The sequence below is a fragment of the Oratosquilla oratoria genome, chromosome 5, assembly GCF_046742065.1.
Source record: "Oratosquilla oratoria isolate Oo_2021 chromosome 5, ASM4674206v1, whole genome shotgun sequence".
In the NCBI taxonomy this organism is placed as follows: domain Eukaryota; kingdom Metazoa; phylum Arthropoda; class Malacostraca; order Stomatopoda; family Squillidae; genus Oratosquilla; species Oratosquilla oratoria.
In genome coordinates, this window is record NC_134781.1 from 53,878,322 (window position 1) to 53,900,821 (window position 22,500).

The window sequence follows — 22,500 nt, forward strand, 5'->3', positions numbered from 1 at the left end:
CTCTCTCTCTCTCTCTCTATTTTGTCTGTCTTTATACGTAATTGGCCCTTTGAACATAGTAAATATATTCTTTCTATTCATGAGAATTCATGCATACTACAACTTTCTTCTTGTAATTCATTGATTTATTTCATCTGTTTGTTTACTTAATCATCTGTGTTTATCTTGTTTGTATTATCTGTTTATTTATTAATTTTTCAGAAGTGCATTAGTATATACATTCTTGTTTGCTACTAGTAAATTACAACGGAAATCTCTCTTTCTCTCTCTTTCAAGATGTTTTTTGACCTTTGTTTAAAATGGATTCTTAGAAGGGAAGTATTAAGAAATCTTCCCCTTGCCAATGTTTTACTTTGGGCTAGAGACTGACCTTTCTAGAATCTCTCTCTCTCTCTCTCTCTCTCTCTCTCTCTCTCTCTCTCTCTCTCTCTCTCTCTCTCTGTCTCTCTCTCTCTCTCTCTCTCTCTCTCTCTCACACACACACACACACACACACACACACACACACACACACACACACACACACACACACACACACACACACACACACATATATATACACAATCTATATAGATGGATAGATAGATACTGGATAACTTTGGGAATGGGTTTTCCTGAATGCAATTCTCGTTGAACGTTACAGCAAACTTGGCCTTGGTAAACTTCATCCCAATAGTTTCAATTTTCCTTGCCAACTTGTGTGTGTGTATGTGTGTGTGGTTGAAGGGAGGAAAGAAAAAATTCCAAGAAGTATAAAGAATATAAAGTAGGGACATAACTCACTAAGTTTCGACTTTGTTCCAGACATCGTCAGGTAGCAATTTATGCATTTATGTTTATTTTTATTCATTTATTTATACTTATCTATCTACCATTTATTTTATTATTACTGTTATTATTATTATTATTGTTATTATTATTATTATTATTTATTTTTGTATTTATTTATTTTTTGCACTACCTCGAGTTCCATTCTCTCCTTCGATTCTCCCCTAACAGTCTCTAAATCACAAAGGGCAAGGTGACTGCTTCGGCCGCAGTTACTCAGCGCCTCGTGGTGCATGCCCCTTACCTTCTGGTGACTCAGGGAAAGGATTTGGAAAGGCACTTTAATTACTTCGTGGAGCTCCATGTGATGCTGAGGAAAAACTCCAGCGTTCTACACACATATGTTTGTTGAATATTTATGCCACGGAGATTCCTCATAATAAATACTCCCTCCAGACAATTCAGCTTAACATCATTCTTGTCTTTTATCAGAACCATCGTATTGGTGTTCTGGTCTTGTCTCGATAGTTCAGTTTTATGATTAAATCTCTGTTGGGATTTAATCTCCATGTGAAAGGTTAATCTTTGTAAGAGACTTCGCGTCCAATATCCTCATTGTTACAAAGGGGCACAGTCTTTGTTAAACGAGTATGAGTGTTTGTTGACGATGACTACCTTACCCCCAATGAAAATTACTTTTTATGGAGATGACCCTGTGAACGGGATAAGCATCAGGGAAAAAGTGTCACATGCATACAGTCGGAGTTAGCGTTCACAAAATGTGATGGTAACAGGCGTTGACTGAGTCTCATGGAACGGTCTCTAGTTTGATACATAGTCGTTCTAGTGATACCCAATGATTCTTTGAAGGCATTTAGTACCAGAAACGTCGAGACACTTATTCTAGTCAGGATTCAATCTATAGGAGTATGTATATATATATATATATATATATATATATATATATATATATATATATATATATATATATATATATATATATATATATATATACCGGTATATAACATTAATCTAGCTAAACATACACATATGTATGTGTATATATATATATATATATATGTATATATATATATATATATATATATATATATACCTGTATATAATATTGATCTAGCTAAACACACACACACACACATATGTATATAAATATATGTATATATATACAAATACATATATATAATATATATATATATATATATATATATATATATATATATATATATATATATATATATATGCAAGGTATCCACTTAAGAAAATAAACGAACGTTTGTTTATTTTCTTAAGTGGTTACCTTACTTTTATAAAGAACGTTCCTAGTGTTTTTATTGCATATATATATATATATATATATATATATATACATATATATATATATATACATATATATATATATATATATACATATATGTTGAAGTTGTTGATAACGATGATGTTTGTGTTAGTGCTCGTGTTAGTGTCAATATTGAAATATATATTGATGTTATTGAATTTTGAAATATAGATACTATATATAAATATATATATATATATATATATATATATATATATATATATATATATATATATATATACTGTATATATATATACATTGACATTGATACTGATATATAAAGTATTGATCCTGATACAGCAATGGATACTGACACTGATATTTAGGTACAGACAGGGATATAGAATTCCCAGTGCAGCGGACAGCCCGCGAAATGTATGTTAACTCAGAGTTCGAACTTCGCCGAAGTAAAACTGAAATTCCGGAGTGGTCAAGACCCAGAAATAGGAACCCGGAATACGAATCCGGGAGTGTCCGGGTCTCCTGCGGCGTTGCAATTGCCGGATGCAAATGGATATCATAGACGCTATTGCTCCTGTGGGCTGACGCCCTACGGAGTATGGATGTAGGGGTTGTATGACATCCAGCATACAAGTCAGGTGCCGGATCAGGGAGTTTGGAAAATTCCCTCTCTCTGACTCTCTCTCTCTCTCTCTCTCTCTCTCTCTCTCTCTCTCTCTCTCTCTCTCTCTCTCTCTCTCTCTCTCTCTCTCTCTCTCTCTCTCTCTCTTTGGGGAGGGTAGGAGAGAATGAGGTGAGGTAGTGGGAAATTCGGAAATTTATCATTATAACGTGATTATATAGAAATATAGATAAGCATATTTCTTCTGGAATATTGAAATATAGAAAAGCATCTAAATGGTAATTTTGTGAGTATTTTCATTAGAAAATTACATGTACATCTAAAAAGACATTTTCATATGTGAGCAGATAGGATAAAGGAGAGGAATTATATAAAAATCTGTATTTTTTATAATAAAGTGAGATTATATAGATATTAGCAAGGCGAGTATATGAAAATTTTGAAAAACTAAAAATGTGGGATGAGGAACTGTATATAAGAATGTTTTTTCTGTTTATATTAATTGATTAATTTATTCATTTATTCATTATAAAATGTGGGAATATTGATATAGAGTCAATGATAATTTTGGAAATTTTTCGTTTTGATTTGATTGTATAGAAATATAGAAATACATATAAGAATAAGTTTTTGATGATAAACTAAGACTATGTTGATATTTGTTGAAAAAAAAATAAAAAAACGTGATCGTTTAGTCAATAGGGGACCAGTGAAAAAATAAGGTTTTACAGCATATATTGTTTATCAAATTTATTCAATAATTTATGTTTTTTAATTTATATATGTATAAAATATATGTTTATTTTTTCTTTTTACTAAGGTTTATTAATTTGATTTTTATATCAGTTTTGTTTTTCTATTCGTTTATTTTTAGTGGCTCAAGGTAAAGGTGGGACTTCGACAGGGATGTCTTATGTCACCCTGGCTGTTCAATTTATACATGGATGGGGTGGTGCGAGAGGTAAATGCAAGGGTAGTGGGTAAGGGATTGGAGATGGTTAAAGAAAATGGAGAAAAATGGGAGGTAAGCCAGCTGTTGTTTGCAGGCCACACTGCGCTTGTAGCAGGATCAGAGGAGGGTTTGAGGAAGTTAGTGAAAGAGCTCGGGAAAGTGTGCGAAAGAAGGACGTTCAAGATAAAAGTGGGTAAAAGTAAGGTGATGAGATGTACAAGGGGTGAAAGTAGCAACAGACCGGAAGTGAATATTAAGGGAGAGAGACTGGAGGAAGTGGATAGTTTTAGATACTTGGGTGCGAATGTGGCAGGAAAGGGAGGAGTGGAGGTGGAGGTAGAATGTAGATTGAGAGAAGCAAGTAAATGCCTTGGTGAATTAAAAAGTGTAATGAGAAGTAGACATTTGGTAATGGATGCTAAGAGGAGATTGTATGAAGGAGTGCTTCTGCTGACAGCACTGTATGGGGCAGAAACATGGAACATGAGAGAGGAAGAGAGAAGGAGTTTGAATGTGTTTGAGATGAGGTGTCTGAAAAGTATGATAGGGGTTACTAGGCTAGATCAAATGAGAAATGAGGAAGTGAGGAGGAGAACGGGGGTAGAAAGGGAGTTGGGAGATGAGTTGGATGAAAGAGTGTTGGGATGGTTTGGACACATGGAAAAAATGGGTGAAGAAAGACTAGTAAAAGAGAATGGTTGTGTATGGATGATGTTGTGATGCATGAGGTGGGGGGGGGTGGGGGGTGAGGGAGTATGTGTGAGCAAAATTTTGACGCAGCCCGAAAGGATTTCTCCCCTTCTCCTTTTCTGCATGAGGGGATGGAGAGGGGGGAGGGATCGCCGATTTAATGAAGCGGCCTTGCTGTGGATGTGCTGTGTGTTGAGACACTGCTTCTGACCCAGGGCAGTTGACAAGATTCAGGAATGACCCGTCATCCAGGAGGTGCCAAGATAAAAGGGAGGGTAGAGGATGGAGGGGAGTGGAGTGTGATAGGGATGGAATGAGTGGGAGTGGTTTTTATGTCTTTGTTTTTTGGCTACCTTCCTTATAAGGGTAAAAAACCTTTTGTAGATGTATGTATGTATTTGTTTATTTAATGTGTAACATATTTGATCGTTTTCTTTAACTGTTTATTAATTCAATTTGTTTATTCACTCTATTTGTTTATAATTGGTTCTATATATATATATATATATATATATATATATATATATATAATATATACATATATATATACACATACATATAGACGAGTACATTGCTATTATTTACTTATTCATTCATTCGTCTTTTATTATTAATGATTAATTTTACATGTTTATTTCTTATATGTCTTTGTCATTATTATTTATTTTTTAACTAATGGTTTTTCAGAATTTGAAATGCCTTGCCTGTAGTCAGTTGTGTAAAAAATATTCTCCATACAGATCACTGTATGAATTGGATAAATCTAAAAATACAGTCGTATACATTATAAGTACACACACACACACACACACACACACACACACACACACACACACACACACACACACACACACACACACACACACATACACACGCACACGCACACACACACATATATATATATATATATATATATGTGTGTGTGTGTGTGTGTGTGTGTGTGTGTGTGTGTGTGTGTGTTTGTGTGTGTGTGTGTGTGTGTGTGTGTGTGTGTGTGTAATGTGTGTGTGTGTGTGTATGTGAGCGTTATTTTTTTGATACAACGTAACGGAAATATTAGTCAATAATGGACATATATGTAAACAACAGTTATCCACTAATAACTTTATTAGTAGACTAATTTATTGATTTATTTTGATTTACATAATCATTTAGTAATTCGTATTTTTATTATCATTATCGTTTATTTATCTATTTTTCTGGGTGTTACGGAGCTATTATTATTATTTTCTTCCTATATATTTTTCTTAATTTTTTTCTATGAATGATTTTCTAGCTGTTGCGAAGCCATTTTATTCAACCAATTGGAAACCCCGTTCACATTAACCTTTTCGTTTAAGGGTTAACCTAAACTGGTTTGTAGCATCCGTGATATTCCTTAAATTAAATTGAAAAATGCATCCAGTTCTGATTTGACTCAATACAGCACTATAGTCATGGCAGCGGATACCAAAGTCTGATTCCCCTTCTCCTCCCCTTCCTCCTCCCCTTCCTCCTCCCCTTCCTCCTCCCTTTGTCTCTTTCTCTTCCTCCCCATTTTACTCTTTCTCCTCCTCCTCCCTTTCCTCTTTCTCTTCTCCTTCTTCTCCCACTCCTCCTTCTCCATTCTCCTCTTCCTCTTTCTCTTCCTCCCCCCCCTACTCATTCTCATCATCATCCTCTTTCTCTTCTCCTTCTTCTCCCACTCCTCCTCCTCCAATCTCCTCTTCCTCTTCCACACTCACTCTTTCTCACCCCCCGTTTTCTTTCTCTTCCCATTCTTCTCCCACTTCTCCTTTTCCATTCTCCTCCTCCTGTTCCTCCTCTTTATCCTCCTCCTACTCTTTCTCATCCTCTTCCTCTTTCTCTTCCCCCTTGTTCTTCCACTCCTCCTTCTCTTCCTCTTCCTCCTCTTCCTACTCTTTCTCTTCCCCTTCGTCTCTCACTCCTACTTTTCCATTTTCCTCCTCCTCCTCCTCCTCCTCCTCCTCCTCCTCCTCCTCCTCCTCCTCCTCCTCCTCCTCCTCCTCCTTCCTATCTATTCCTCATCCTTTATCTCTTTCCCTTTCTTCTCCCCCCACTCCTCCATTCTCCTCATTCTCCAATTCCTCCTCTTCCTCCTCCTCCCCTTAATCATACTCTTTTTCATCCTCTTCCTCCTCCTCTTTTTATTCACCTTCCCCCACTCCTCCACTCTCTTCGTTCTCCTCCGCCTCTTCTTCCTCCTCCTCCTACTCATACTCTTTTTCATCCTCTTCTTCCTCCACTTTCTTTTCCTCCTTCTCCCACTCCTTGCCCATTCGCCTCGTCCTCCTCCTCCACTTCCTCTTCCTCCTCCTCCTCCTCCTACTCCTTCTCTTTCTCATCTTCCTCCTGCTTCTATTCCCCCTCCTCCCATTCCTCCTCCTCTATTCTCATCTTCCTCCCTCTCCTCCCCCTACTCTTTCTTATACTCTTTCTCTTCTTTTTTCTCCTCCCACCCCTCCTCCTCCATTCTCCTCCTCTTCCTCCTCCTCCTCCTCGTCCTGCTCTTTCTTATCCTCTTCCTCTTTCTCTTCCCCCTCCTTTTCCTCCACTCTTCCTTCTCCTCCTCTTCCTGCTTCTCTCCATCCCTTTTCATTCTCCTCCTCCTCCTTCACTTCTTCCTCCTTCTCCCACTCCTACTCCCTCACTTCCTCCTACTGCCCTTCCTCTCCTTTTTCCTTCTGCTACTCCTCTCTGTCTTCCTCCTCCTCTTCCTTCTCCACCATTTCTTCCTCCTACTCCTCCCCATCTCTCCTTCCACTTCCTGTTCCTCCTCTTCTTCCTCCTCCTGCTCCTCCTTTTCCTCCTCCTCCTCCTCCATCACTTCTTCCTTTTCCCACTCCCAATCCTACTCCTCCGCTTCTCCCTCCTCTCCCTCTTGCTCCTCCTTCTCCTACTTCTCTTCTTCCTTTTGTTCCCCCTCTTCTCTCCTCTTGCTCCTCCTCTTTTTCCTCCACTTTCTCCCACCACCCTCTCCCTCCTTCCACTCCCTCCTCTTCCTCCTTCATCTCCTACCCCTCCACTTTATCCTCCTGCCTCTCCCGTCCTTCTTCCTCCTCCTCTCCCTCTTCCTCCTCCTCTTCGTCACCATAGCAGAATTGATTTATTTGCAAATTTTGGACACTGCAATCGTTTTGAATTATTGCCTCGCGGACCGGCCAACGTCTTGCAGGGAAGCCGTCATTCTGTGGAGTGATACATGTATACATTTTTAACGTAGTAATCACGGGGAAGCCGAAAACGAGGAGGTTTCTTTTATTGCCTCGTGTGCGTGAGAAGTCATTGTTTCCTGTGTACTTTTATCTAATTGATCTTGATGAAAAGTGATGCATAGACACATGCATACACATCGCATACACTTATATGTATACTGTACATGTATAAACGTACATATATACATACACATTTATGTACATATGTATATAAATATGTATTCGTATATATATATATACACGTATATACATACATCTTTATATATATGTGTATACGTAAATATATACATACACTCTTATGTATATATGTACATACATACGTATATACATACACCTTTATGTATATGTGTATATACGTGCAAGGATATATACATTTATGCACACACTGAGTGTATATGTATATACCTACTGTGCATTTATATATTTATAACATACCTACATACAAATGGACTTAGTATATATATATATACATATATACTGGGGGTATGTATACAGACCTACTTACAACTTACAATTCTACATCTATACGTATGTACATACTTACGCACATATATGTGAATGTACATGCATATATATATATATATATATATATATATATATATATATATATGTATGTATATATATACATACATGCATACATGTGTATTTACAGGACATGCATTTGATACAGAACGCTTACCTTTCTTATATTTTCCTTTACTTTTTTCTTTCCATCACATATTCATTAAACATTCCAAATTCATTTACTTTATCTTCCGAGAAGCTTCCACAAGAAAACATCTAATTTTTACACACATAAGATCGGAAGTCATCCTTTTATTTCAAGGTATTCTCTTACCCTTTTCTAACATCCTAGCTCACAAACGCACCACCCTACTACCCCGCAGTGGGAAATGAGATTTTTTTTTTTTTTTTTAAGGCCGGTGTTGGGTCGCTTCCCCGCCTGTCCAGGGTTGTCGGAAACCAATGCGGCATGGCCCGCATCGGGTCCCGGGAATGGAACTCATGACCATCTGCTCATGAGTTCGACACGGAACCCACTGGGCTACCGCGCGGCCTATCTTCCTAGTAACTCTACTTATCTAAGTACTAGCTATAAAGCTAGAAGATTTTAGAGGCGTCGAGATCATAAGTGTAACTAACACGTTTTCAGTACCGAAAGAGTGATTCGGAGATGAATAAAATCGTCTGACAACAATTAATGTAAAAAGATAAGTGGTAACTGGTACGAAATGTGGATCATCCACCAACTATTCTTCTTATAACCATCTGTCTAAGATATCCATCTGCCTCTTATATCTTCATGAGTCATCAAATATTTTAAGTTTATTTTATTAAATTATTCTCATCTTACTTTCTTTTTCAAACGATCTAGCTGATACTGATTCATATTATATCCCCAGATGGCTTTTGAATCTTATATAGTATTATACAGTCACTACGTTACAGACTACCCTACGGACCAGAGTTACACATATATATATGAGTGGAAATTGACCAGTCTATTTTTGTTTGAACGGTATAATTGATATTAAAATTTTTATAATACTGTACGAGGGATTCACTTCGTAAGTGGTATGCAGGCAGTATGTTAGGGACCTGACACCCCTATGGACCAGAGGCACGCGTGTTATGATCGGAAATTAATCTTCACTCAAAGACTGATGTTAATTTTTTTTTTTATGACTATCATTGGCGTGGCATTGTTCCAAAGGATATAAGAAGAACGTGAGAAGCCTACACCAGGAGGCGCTGAGTAGCTGCGGCCACCTTTGCCCTATTATGTGCTTTGGGAATTGTTGACACTGGTGGGAATCGGATAGAAGTGTGGGATTCGAACCCACAACTAAGTAAATGCGAGACCAACAAGCACCAGCGCACATACAAAAATGGTAGCAAGTCTTCATTCAGTTTTACTATAACATATAAAATCTAACTGCGACCTCTTTTGTCATTCCTAGAAATCTTCTTAAGTCAGTATTGTATTTACTATAGTTCGAACTTGATTATATTCATGTCAGTCTCCAACGCAGATACACATACACCAACGCACACATACACTACGTACACACGCACGCACATACACACACACACACACACACACACACACACACACACACACACACACACACACACACACACACACACACACACACACACACACACACACACACACACATATACATGTATAATGAATATGTACGTGTACATGCCAACATTCACGCACTCATACACGCATACATACACATATATACATAAGTCTATGAGAAAAATACATGAGACAAAAGGAAAGCTGACACCCAAAGATCTTTTGCGTATTACATCGTCAGAAAATGTGATACATGAAACGAATATCTTATCGTATCAACTTCGTGTTTTTTCCTTTGATTTCTTCTTCTTACTCCCCCTCCCCCCCCCTCTCTCTCTCTCTCTCTCTCTCTCTCTCTCTCTCTCTCTCTCTCTCTCTCTCTCTCTCTCTCTCTCTCTCTCTCTCTCTCTCTCTCTCTCTCTCTCTCTCTCTCTCTCTCTCTCTCTCTCTCTCTCTCCTGATGGTGGTGAGGTTTCTCCCTACACACACATACATTCATGGACAATTCTGTGCATTTATATATATATATATATATATATATATATATATATATGTATATATGTGTGTATTGTGTGTGTGTGTGTGTGTGTGTGTGTGTGTGTGTGTGTGTGTGTGTGTGTGTGTGTGTGTGTGTGTGTGTAAAATCTACACACCTGTAGAATTATATGTTATCAGAATTTATAACTTAAGCATTATATCTTTCAATACGTATTTTATTTTTGTGTTATTCTTTTTTCATTTTCCTTCGTTGATCCACCGATTACTTCACCACATGACATTTTGTGCTACAAAGCCTGAGGCGGAAGTAATAATGTAAAAGTAAAAAATGTATATGTTCAAAGAGGGTGGGAAATATGAGATTCAATAACTACCAAAGGCACCTGAAGGGGTGGTTATCTAATATCAAAGGGAACGTTATTTAAATATTAATTTACTACTACTGATACATATATATATATATATATATATATATAGATAGATATATATATATATACATATATATATACATATATATATACATATATACATACATATATATATATATATATATATATGTATATATATATATGTGTGTGTGTGTGTGTGTGTGTGTTTATACATATATACCACCGGCTTTTCACCCTTATAAGGGAGATAGCAAAAAGAAAAAAATAAATCAATGAATAAAATAAATATATAAATAAAATAAAAAAGCACAAAAAACATTCCCACCCATTCCATCCCTAATACACTCCACTCCCCTCCACCCTCCACCCTCCCTCTTATCTTGGCACCTCCTGGATAACGGGTCATCACTGCATCTTGTCCACTGCCCTGGGTCAGAAGCAGTTTCGCAAGATACAGCACATCCACAGCAAGGCCGCTTCATTAAATCGGCGACCCCCCTCTCCGTCCCCTCATACAGAAAAGGAGAAGACGGGGAGAAATCCCTTCGGGCTGTGTTAATTTTTTCTCACACACACTACCTCACCCCCCATCCCCCACCCATCCCACCTCATGCATCACAGCATCATCCATAAACAACCATTCTCATTCACCCCTGTCTTCTGTCCTCCCCCGTCCTTCCTCAACAGACATTCCCCTCTTCCCCAAAGCCCCTTTTATCCCATCTATCCATCTCATCCTGGGTCGCCCCTCATATTCACTCCTTCCACTTCTGCCCTCCACTTCTCTTTTACTAGTCTTTCTTCACTCATTCTTTCCATGGATCCAAGCCATCCCAACACTCTTTCATCCACCCTATCTCCCAACTCCCTTCCTACCCCCGTTCTCCTCCTCACCTCTTCATTTCTCATTCTATCCAGCCTAGTAATCCCTATCATACTTCTCACCTCATCTCAAACACATTCAAACTCCTTTTCTCTTCCTCTTTTATGTTCCATGTTTCTGCCCCATACAGTGCTGTCGGCAGAATCACTCCTTCATACAATCTCCTCTTAACATCCATTCCCAAATGTCTATCTATCATTACTCTTTTTAATCCACCAAGACACTTACTCGCCTCTATTAATCTACATTCTACCTCCACCTCCACTCCTCCCTTTCCTGCCACATTCGCACCCAAGTATCTAAAACTATCCACTTCCTCCAGTTTCTCTCCCTTAAGGCTCACTTCCAGTCTGCTTCCACTTTCACCCCTTGTACATCATATCATCTTACTTTTACCCAAATTTATCTTCAACTTCCTTCTCTCACACACACTCCCACACTCTGTGTATGTGTTTGCGTGTGTTCATGTATATATATATATATATATATATATATATATATATATATAGATATATATATAGATATAATATAGATATAATATATATATGTATGTATACATATATATATATATGTATATATATATAATATATATATATATATATATATATATATATATATATATATGTATATATATATATTTATAGCTTGGAGACCTGCTTATATATTTAGGGTGGAGGATGTATCGTTGATGAAAATTGCCTGCTTTCCAACAAAGATGGTTGCCGTTTAATTCTTCTCATACATATGTGTGTGTGACTCCAGAAGATAGTTATACATGGTGGAATGGACACTTGGGCAATTTCTTTGAAGCCATCTGTATGCAAACCTATGGAGGGTCTGTACATTCGCTTTTGTTGCAATTATATAAGTAATATGTAAATGAATAAACAACAAACAATGCCTGTAATCCTTTTGTACTTGTGTTGTTCTGGAGTTAATCTCAAAAATTTCTCGTTTGATGATAAATACGAACTTCACACTGGCTTTGTTGTCAGAAGGTGTGTTATTTTCTGAATGATCTATTTCGTAACTATTCCATAATTGTTCTAAGCAACAAAGAAATATCCTTGGTGTTACCGCTTCAGGGCTTTAGATTGAATTGCTTTTTGTGTTCTCAAGTTCTATTGAACTGCTGATTATTCCATCTACCCCATCATACCAGAATCCATTATTGATGAGGACCACTGAAGCTCCGCCTCTTTCATTACGCATTCTTGGCCTTTTGTTACAATGTAGTGTAGCTCTTTGAATATGAGCTGAAATGCTGGAGGTCTTCACAGTTCTTGGATTCAACTAGTTGTCCAGTATGACTGTTCGTAGTTCACAGAACATTGGTGTTTACCTATCTATATACCAAGAATTTTCCCCCCTTATAAGGGAGGTAGCCAAATGAAAGACAGATACTCACTACCACCCATTCCACTCCCATTCACCGCCCTTTCTCCCCTATCATCTTAGCTCCTCATGGACGACGAGTCATTTCTGTATCCCGCCCACTGCATTGGGTTAGACCGTTAGAGGTATTGTAGCAAACCAGTACATCCATAGCAAGGCCGCTATACTTAATCGACGACCTTCCCCTCTCCGTCCCCCCATGCAGAAAAAGAGAAGGCGGGGAGAAATCTCTTCGGGCTGCGTCAAAATATTATTCACACATAAGCGCGCGCGAACACACACACTCACACACACACACACACACACACACACACACACACACACACACACACACACACACACACACACACACACACACACACACACACACACACACACACACACGCTCTCTCACACTCACACCATCCACCACCCCTCCCCTCCTTGGTGTTTATATTTTTTAAATTTATGATCCATAGTGACCCATAGGGGTCCATAATATTTGGTTGCTAAACAGGATATCCTTTACATTTGGTAATAAACTGGAAATAAGTGTTTATATATATATATATATATATATATATATATATATATATATATATATATATATATATATATATATATATATATATGTAATTGATTTATCCGTACAAAAAATGGAATGGTCCACGATATCTCTTTTAATTTGTCTGGTTGTGGCCCATGGCATGAAACGAATTCAGAATCACTGATTTAGAACAGTGACATTCAGTGCAACCATTGAGACTGTGGCCGTGTTAGAATTTTGGGTTTAGTAGATAGTGAGGAAGTGAATTCTTGGGTTTTTAGGGGTTTAGTGTACACTAAAGACGAGAAATTTCTATCCTCCTTTTTGACGAGCGCAGTTAAAATGGAAAACTATCTTCGATAAGTTTTATTGAAAAATGACGTCTCGATTTTTCCTGGTGGGGTGGAAATGCATTATCTGCCCGATGTCACCACCGAAAGAGCGAGGAGCATACACCAGGAGGTGCTGAGTAGTTTCTGCCGAAGCCGCCACCTAGGCCTTGATATGTACTTTCGGGACTGTTGGGGCAGGAAATCAATAGTCAATGCTGGGTATCTAAGAGGAATGCGGGATTCGAACCCACAATTAAGCGAGTGCGAAACCCGCACGATTCCAACTACACCACTAAGAAGGAGTACTTGCCATGTAGTCGAACTTTATGAACCAGGTTGAAGACTTCTTATTCAATAAGGCATATGAAAATGTTTGCGTACAGTATTCCCAGAGGCACTTGTACTGTACATTCGTCTGTCTATTTGTATTTATAAATAACTCCTTCAGAGGGACTCGAACCTTTCTTCACTGAATGACCCCATGGCTCCGGTGCTTGGCTAAAGGCCATAAATATTATAAATCAATCAACCAATCTAACCCTTGTCTGTGTGACTACATAATATAAGGCAAGGGCGTTACTATCATGCTATGCAGTGCGGTCATGCAAGGAATGTTCTGGAACTTGTCCTATACATTCCATGGCTCGCAAGGCGCGGCACGTTATCGTAATTTGACCTCGTCTTTTATTCAGCACAGCGTACGGCAAGTGTCATAGCTTCCCACAATTACTTGTATCTTTTGCCCTCGGGACAACGGAAAAGGACGTTTTTGTAACAAAGTATGATGAATCTCGCGCTTCCTCGGCATTGCTACATTAGGGTTCGGAATCATCGGTATTCTGTAAGATAGTGAGGAACTTATGCCAGAAGGCTCTGAGTAGCCGTTGCTATTGTCTTATTACACTTTAGAAAGTGCTGTTCCTGCTAAAATTGAAGAGAAGTAGAGAGACTCGAACCGGCAACTATGAAAATCCAAAACTCACACGCTTCCGGTGGCTGGGATTCTGACAAAAGGGACGTTTGGAAATAACGATTCGACATCCAGAGAAATAATTAATTCATCTTATTTATTATGGTGAAGTAGATGTAGGAAGTCTGGAGCCGGATTGTGTAACGTTTCATGGGTGATGTTAGGAGTAATAATTTCAATAAATTTCTTGATGGGACTTGGAATATGACGTGACATGTTTGCCACCAGTTTTGTGGATTTTTATGTTAACGTCTCAGTAGCAATATACAGAGTAACCTTACTCTTCCTCTCTCTTCAGTTTTCGAATTCATCCAGGTTCCACTTCTCATCTAGAAAGTTTATTCTCACTATAGATTATTATAGTGCCAGGATAGGAGAGAGGGAGGAGCGTGGAGGGGAGTGAAATATATGGGAAATGAAATAGGTGGGAGTGATTTCTATGCCTTTTTCTTTTTGGCTACCCCCGTGTAAGGGGGAAAAAGCCTTTGGTATATGTATGTATGAATTATTATTTGTTTTACACACACACGCACACACACACACACACACACATACACACACACACACACACACACACACACACACACACACACACACACACACACACACACACACACTCACACACACACACACACACATGTGTATGTGTCTGTTTATATATTAAATTTGTGTGTGTATATGTATATATATGTTTACATATGTATGCATTCGTGAATGAATTTATACGTGTATATATGTGTGTATGTATATGTGAATATTTATGTATACATGTATGTATATGGGTATACTTGCATATATAAATGTACGTATTCGGGTGCATGTACACACACACACACACACACACACACACACACACACACACACACACACACACACACACACACACACACACACACACACACACACACACACACACACACACACACACACACACACACACACACACACACACACACACACATATATATATATATATATATATATGTATATATATGCGTATATATATATATATATATGTGTATATATATGTATATATATATATATGTATGTATATATATGTATATATATGTATATGTATATATATATGTATATATATATATGTATATAAATATGTACATATATATATATATATATATATATACATATATATATATACATATACATATACATACATACATACATATCAGAGAGAGAGAAAGTCTTCTTCGTCAAAGACTTCATAATAGCTTGTCGTCATTGTTCGGCAGATCCCGAAGTCGGAAAAATGTCACCGCAAGGAATTCTTCTTCTCTGGAGCATTGATCTTAAGGCTCAACCAACCAGAAAAAATTCTCATGTGTATCAATTGCGGCATTTATTTGTTTATTTTAAATTTATCCATATATACGTTTAATATGTATTCGTCCAAAATATATTGCTACATTTATTTATTTCAGATTTTCATGATTCATGATGATATATACTCGTATTAAGGTGATGGTTAGTAATGGCGTCTTCTGTTTCTTTATTATTTATTTGTATACATTTCGTAAAATAGTCGTAATAGGTCAAATAACCGTGGGATCGCGGTGGCCGGGCCTCAGGTTTACAAAGAATATAAGAATGAAGGAGACTGCAAAAGACCATAAGGCATGCACTAAGCAGTATCATGTCCATTATCATCTATCATTCCCACCCATAAAGTTATCTAACCTTTTCAACAGCCCATAGTTTCAGTGTTTACTACATAGTTACTATGTCTATTCCAATCGTTGACCACTTTATTCGTAGACCAGTTCTTGCCTATCTCCTTCTTAGACCTAAAATTTTCCAATTTAAATCCATTACTACGAATACTTCCTTGTTGTCTTGATATGATGACCTTGTCTCTATCACCCTTCTTAAAGCCCTTAACTCAAAGGGAGACGGCTCGATCTCAAGATAGCTCACCGTGGCAGTAAAAGCATACGGTCTAAAGTCTGGAGATACAGTCAAAGACCTCGTCTGTCCCGTAATAAAAAGGAATTTAGGAAAGTAAAGAGGAGACTTATTTCGGTCAGAATCGAACTCGTAAAAGTTTCTCAAATAGGCCATGTACCCCAAATGACCATAAAGGTCCCCAAATATACTTTAAGTCTCAAAGATTTCCATAAATCTGAATGAAGTCGTCTGGTTAACTTCCAGTGGTGTTTGGGGTTACCCACAGCTGAATGGAATTGTCTGGTGGTAACTAGAATATATTTAATCGAGTTATTGAAGGGTTTAGTTAAGATAGTTTTAGCTTGCTCACGTGTTGGATCATTGGTATTTAACTATGATATGAAATACACAATATCTCTCTTTCTCTCACATAGCCCTCACTCCTTCTCTCACTCTCCCTCTCTTTCTCTCTCTCTCTCTTTTTTTTCTCTCTCTCTCTTCCTCTTATACAACGCTTCTAAAATTGGGAGGCGTCTATCGTCAGTACATAAATCCAAAATCTCGGTGTTTTTCTCTAGTGTCTCTCTTGCTAGTGTATGGGAGGGCTTCACAGTTCCCTCGTGTACATGTGAACCTATAGATGACATGTGATTTCTGAAGTTCCTTTCTCTCTTGTAGGCTGTTTCTAATAAGAAGGTGGCTAGTTTTCTTAGTTTTATAATAAATCACTAGATTTATACTAAATCTAGTGATTTTCTCTCTTGTCTGTTTCTAATAAGAAGGTGGCTAGTTTTCTTATTTTTATAATAAATTCCTTAATAAGGTATATGGAAAATACCATTAAGAAAATTATGCACAACTAGGCATCACTTTTAATGAAACATGCATATATATATATGTATATATATGTATATATATATATATATATATATATATATATGTATGTATACATGTATATTGAGACATTATGACAGGTTGACGTAAGTGGAGTAGGGAACACAGGAGTCTTAGTCTAAGTTTTTTCCTGACTAGTTTCGCAGGTATGCTTTTTCAAAGAAGGAATATATATATATATATATATATATATTTTATATATATATATATATATATATATATATATACACACACACACACACACACACACACACACACACACACACACACACACACACATATATATATATATATATATATATATATATATATATATATATCTCATTTCTCTATCTCTCCCTTTCTATTTATCTGTGTGTGTGTGTTTACCTAAATATAGTATACAGGAAAGGAACAACGCTCGTGAGGTACCAGTCATTTACTCTCCAATTACCATACCTATCTTCAAATTCATGTGTGTGCATGTGTTTACTTGATTGTAAAATACAAGAAAGGACCAATGCTTCAAATTCATGTTTGTGTGTGTGTGTGTATGTGTGTGTGTGTGTGTGTGTGTGTGTGTGTGTGTGTGTGTGTGTGTGTGTGTGTGTGTGTGTGTGTGTGTGTGTGTGTGTGTGTGTATGTATGTATTCATACCTATGCATTTTATTCTTTTCAACATTTATTTTTCCTTTATGATTCCAGTCCTCAACTCCCTCATTTATTTTCTTTTTCTTCCATTTACATTTTTCCTCCTCTTTCTTGTTTACTCTTTTTTATCGTCTCTCATTCTTTCTTTTCTTCTTCCCTCTTCTTCTCATTATTCCCTTTTCTTTGCTAACGTTCTTGCATTTCACTTAAGTCATTTCTTCTTCTTCTTCTTCTTTCAGTTTCTCTTTCTCATTACTGTTTTGTTATCATTCACGTTGACTTTTTCTTCTCTTTCTCTGTTCTTTCTTGCTTTCTTTTACTGTCACATTCTTCTTCTTTTTCTCATGTCTTTGAACTGTTAGTTCACCCAACCCAGTCTTTGCTTCATTATAAAATGTCGCAAAGTCGATAGCGTCTAGTGTCTCTTAAAAACAATAAAATAAATTAATAAATTAGATAAAATAAATGAAATAAAATATGAAACATAAAATTGATAACATAGAGTAAATAAAAATAAATGTGAAATTCAGTAAAATAGAAGGACCAGAAAATAGCACATTAGCAACACTTGTAAAGAAAATATTGAAGTGAAAATGAATGTATCAATATATGAAATTGGGTATGTGAAAGAAGCAATTAACGTTAACTCATGAAGGGGTTAGATAGAGGTTCTCAACATATTGTCTCATATCCCCCATACTTATGCCTTGCTATTTCCAAGTCTATTTGAGATCACTTCAACACTAAATATAATCGCTAAACATCCCCTAAACCCTACTAGTTCTTGGTTTGTGGTCCCCCTTGTGAAACTGCATGGTTCCCTAGGGGTCCGTTACCCACAGTTTGAAAACCATAGGGTTAGAGAATCTACCTGGATGAATAAAATCGTGTGGCGACATATGAAATGATTAAGACAACGACACTGTGGAGCGATTCAGTCAAGATAAGTTTCACCTCATTTAATGCAAGTCAGTGGTGAATGCGACTTGACCAGGCTGGTCGGGAATTTGGAGGGAAATATATTGCTTCATCTTTATGTGGGTACAGGTGTACTGTATTTTGTTTATTTGTATTCGTTCATCATTGTATATTTTTATTTATTTTTTGTTTATTAATATTGTTATTATTGTTTTATATTTTATTTGATGTTCGTCTTTTTTATATTTTATTACTTTTTATTAATTGGTTTATGTATTTGATTTTGTGTATATATATATATATATATACATATATATATATATCATTATTATCATCATCATTATTTTATATATATATATATATATATATATATATATATATATATATATATATATATCAAAATTTGCAACAGCTTCTGCGTTCACGAGTTTTTTGCTGACATTCTCGACTTTTCTAATGCTGGCGCGCTGAGTCGTGCTCAGTTCTTTAATTACCTGACCAAATAGCATTGGAGGTATAAGTAGAGGCATCGGAATTATCTTCTCTAATTTTATGCAGAGCTTTCACCTAACTGTTAGGCATCTTCAGTGCTAATGAGTACAGTGTGTGGGAAATGATCATAAATACACATTACACAGATCACAGACACTTGCGTGCTGATCCGGTTGACCAATCAGGAGGCAGGAGCACTAAGCTCCTCCCCCAGGCCTAGCGGCTGATCCGTAAGCTGACCTCGATGTCTTTTGATGTGTGAATAATAAATGGATCCGGAGTCTGTCTGTTCATCGTGGGGTTTTTATCTTTTATGTATAAGGCTTCTAGGATATGAAGGCGTGTGTGGTTTGTTTCTGTCTGTAAAATAGTGATGCCCTCCTCCAAATTCTTTCTTGTCAGTGGGGTCTGATGTACGTCTTCGTGGTGTCGCTTGATAGCGCCATTGGAGAGATGAAGGGTGAGACGCCTCGTGAGCTTCGTGAACGCAGAAGCTGCTGCAAATTTTAATGACATCTGCCTTAAAGAGGATCTGCTGCCCAACTATAGCAATATACATACATATATACATATATATATACATATATATACATATATTTATATATATATATATATATATATATATATATATATCGTTTTTTACTCAATCTTCAACCAAAGACTTTTTTTTATGGGGGGGGGGGGTTCTGTGGTGTCCGACCTTCTGTTAGTGGATTATATTCCCTTGGAAAAGTAGTAAGACATCGAGTATAAAGGAATAGATTATAAGCGCCTTTGAGAAAGAAGAGCATCATGCTTTCGAGATCAAAGGGTGCAATGTTATTTTGATAAGAAAATTCAGGAACTAATCTAACTCTGTTAACCTAAACTCTTTACCTGCAATGACAAACGTTAAATATTTTATTCTGTTTATCGTGAGGCGATTGTATTCAGTTCTGGGGATGTCTGCAGTGTAGGGTTTCCTACGAGGGGAGGTGGCAGTCACGGTGACGCACTTGAAATATTCTATTGTAGCCAAGAAACTTTTTTTTTTGAGAGAGAGAGAGAGAAAAAGAAAGAGAGAGAGAGAGAGTAAGAGAGAGAGAGAGAGAGCATGTACTCCGACCTGAATGGGGTCTCGATCATTGAAGACAGTTTTCAATCATGGGTCCGCATCTTGAAATGAATAAGATTTCTTTTCCTCAGTCAGGATGAGATGAGTCACCGTGTTACGCACTGAACATGTTCAACAGTGGCTACGTGTAATTTATATTTCCTCAAACTGTGCATGCACTAGCCTCCTGTTGCCGAACAATGAGCGTCTTGCCGTTCGGTGGGGTTTGGGAGTTCGTTCAACGAAGTGGGATTTGGGTTCTTGATTCTTCTGCTTCAGTGACGTCTTCAAAAGAATGCCAGGAGCTCTCATTCGGGTTAAGGAACTTGAGTGGTTCATCTTACGCCAAGTATCACAATTCTAATGCCTACAGGAAGCCTCAACCTCCCCAAGAAACTAAAACTCTTCTTGCGAATACCTGAATAGATTTATGATATTTTAAAAAACCTAACATAGTTACACCAAAATAAGATTAGATTTAATGGGTAGAGAGCACATTTACAGCTGAATAAAGTCACCTGACATGAGTCAGAAAAAATACATTTAATTGAAGTTGTCAGCTTAATAAAGAATGAAAGGAGCAAAGAAAGTCATGTACCATGAGTCAGATAAAGTACATGTAAATTGAAGTTGTCAGTTTAATGGGTAAAAAGTGAAATAAACGAAGAAAGTCATCTAGAATGCGCCAGAAAAAAAGTACATGTAAATTAATGTTGTCAGTTCAATAGATAAAAAATGGAAGAAATAAATCCACATCAAGCAATAACTTGTTTCGTATGTGGTATTCTGTCTAATGCCTGCGGGCATGAGTATGTTATTGATTTCACGGAACTCGATTTTGAATTTCATACATGCATGTATATGTACAAATATAATACATATATACACACACACACACAAATATGAATGTGTGTGTTTGGTGTGTACACGTTCACATGTTTACATATATATGTGTGTACATATGATTCGACATCATTAAACAACCCATATAATTATCACGAAATTAGCCCCTTAGAATTCGGGGGTTTTCTTGAGCTGAATATAATTGTCTGCTATTAGTTAATAGATTGTAACATAACCCAGATGGTTGCGAGGTTAAACAAGAAAGATTAACCATCAAAGATGAGTGGTTCTTAAAAAGTTAGTAAAAAATATATATATGCACATCATTCTCTCATTCAGACGTTTAAAAATAATAGAAAAATGAAGGAAGAGTGTCGGAAGGGAAATTAAATTACATACGGCCGTCTCTAATTAGAATGTTTAGTATATTAACGAACCAATTACCAGAGATAAGAGACTTTAAATCATGCCTGTGAGCGCTTGTTTGAAATTCTAAACAGGAACATATGTAAACTATTTAATATTATACAAAAGTTTCTGAGACAGAAGAGGAAATAACCCTTTGCAAAATCGTCCAAATATTACGAAATATGAATTACCTGCATGAGAGTTATTCCATACTCCGACGCGAATTTTTTTTTGTATATATAGTATATATATATGTTATCACATTGTTTAACTCTTTATTAAGCAATTTGATGCTTTCATAATAAAATAGAATATCGTTTTAGATTATACCATTTCGTTGAAACTTGAATATTTCAGTCAAAGCAAGAAAGGGGATAATATAGACGAATAGAGAATAATTAGTAAAGATGTAATTTATATGCATAGAAAAAGTGAATGGCGTTAATTTTAGCTAAGAACTCTTCATTATACAAAGTTGTATATGCTGAATTATGTATGTATGTATATGCATTAAGATATGTGCGAATGTATTTGTGCATGTGGCAAAATGATCGCAGACTGGACTCGTAATTGTGAGATCCGGGGTTTGAAACTCTGTGACTGGAATTAGTGAATTATTCCATAATGCGCACACACACACACACACACACACACACACACACACACACACACACACACA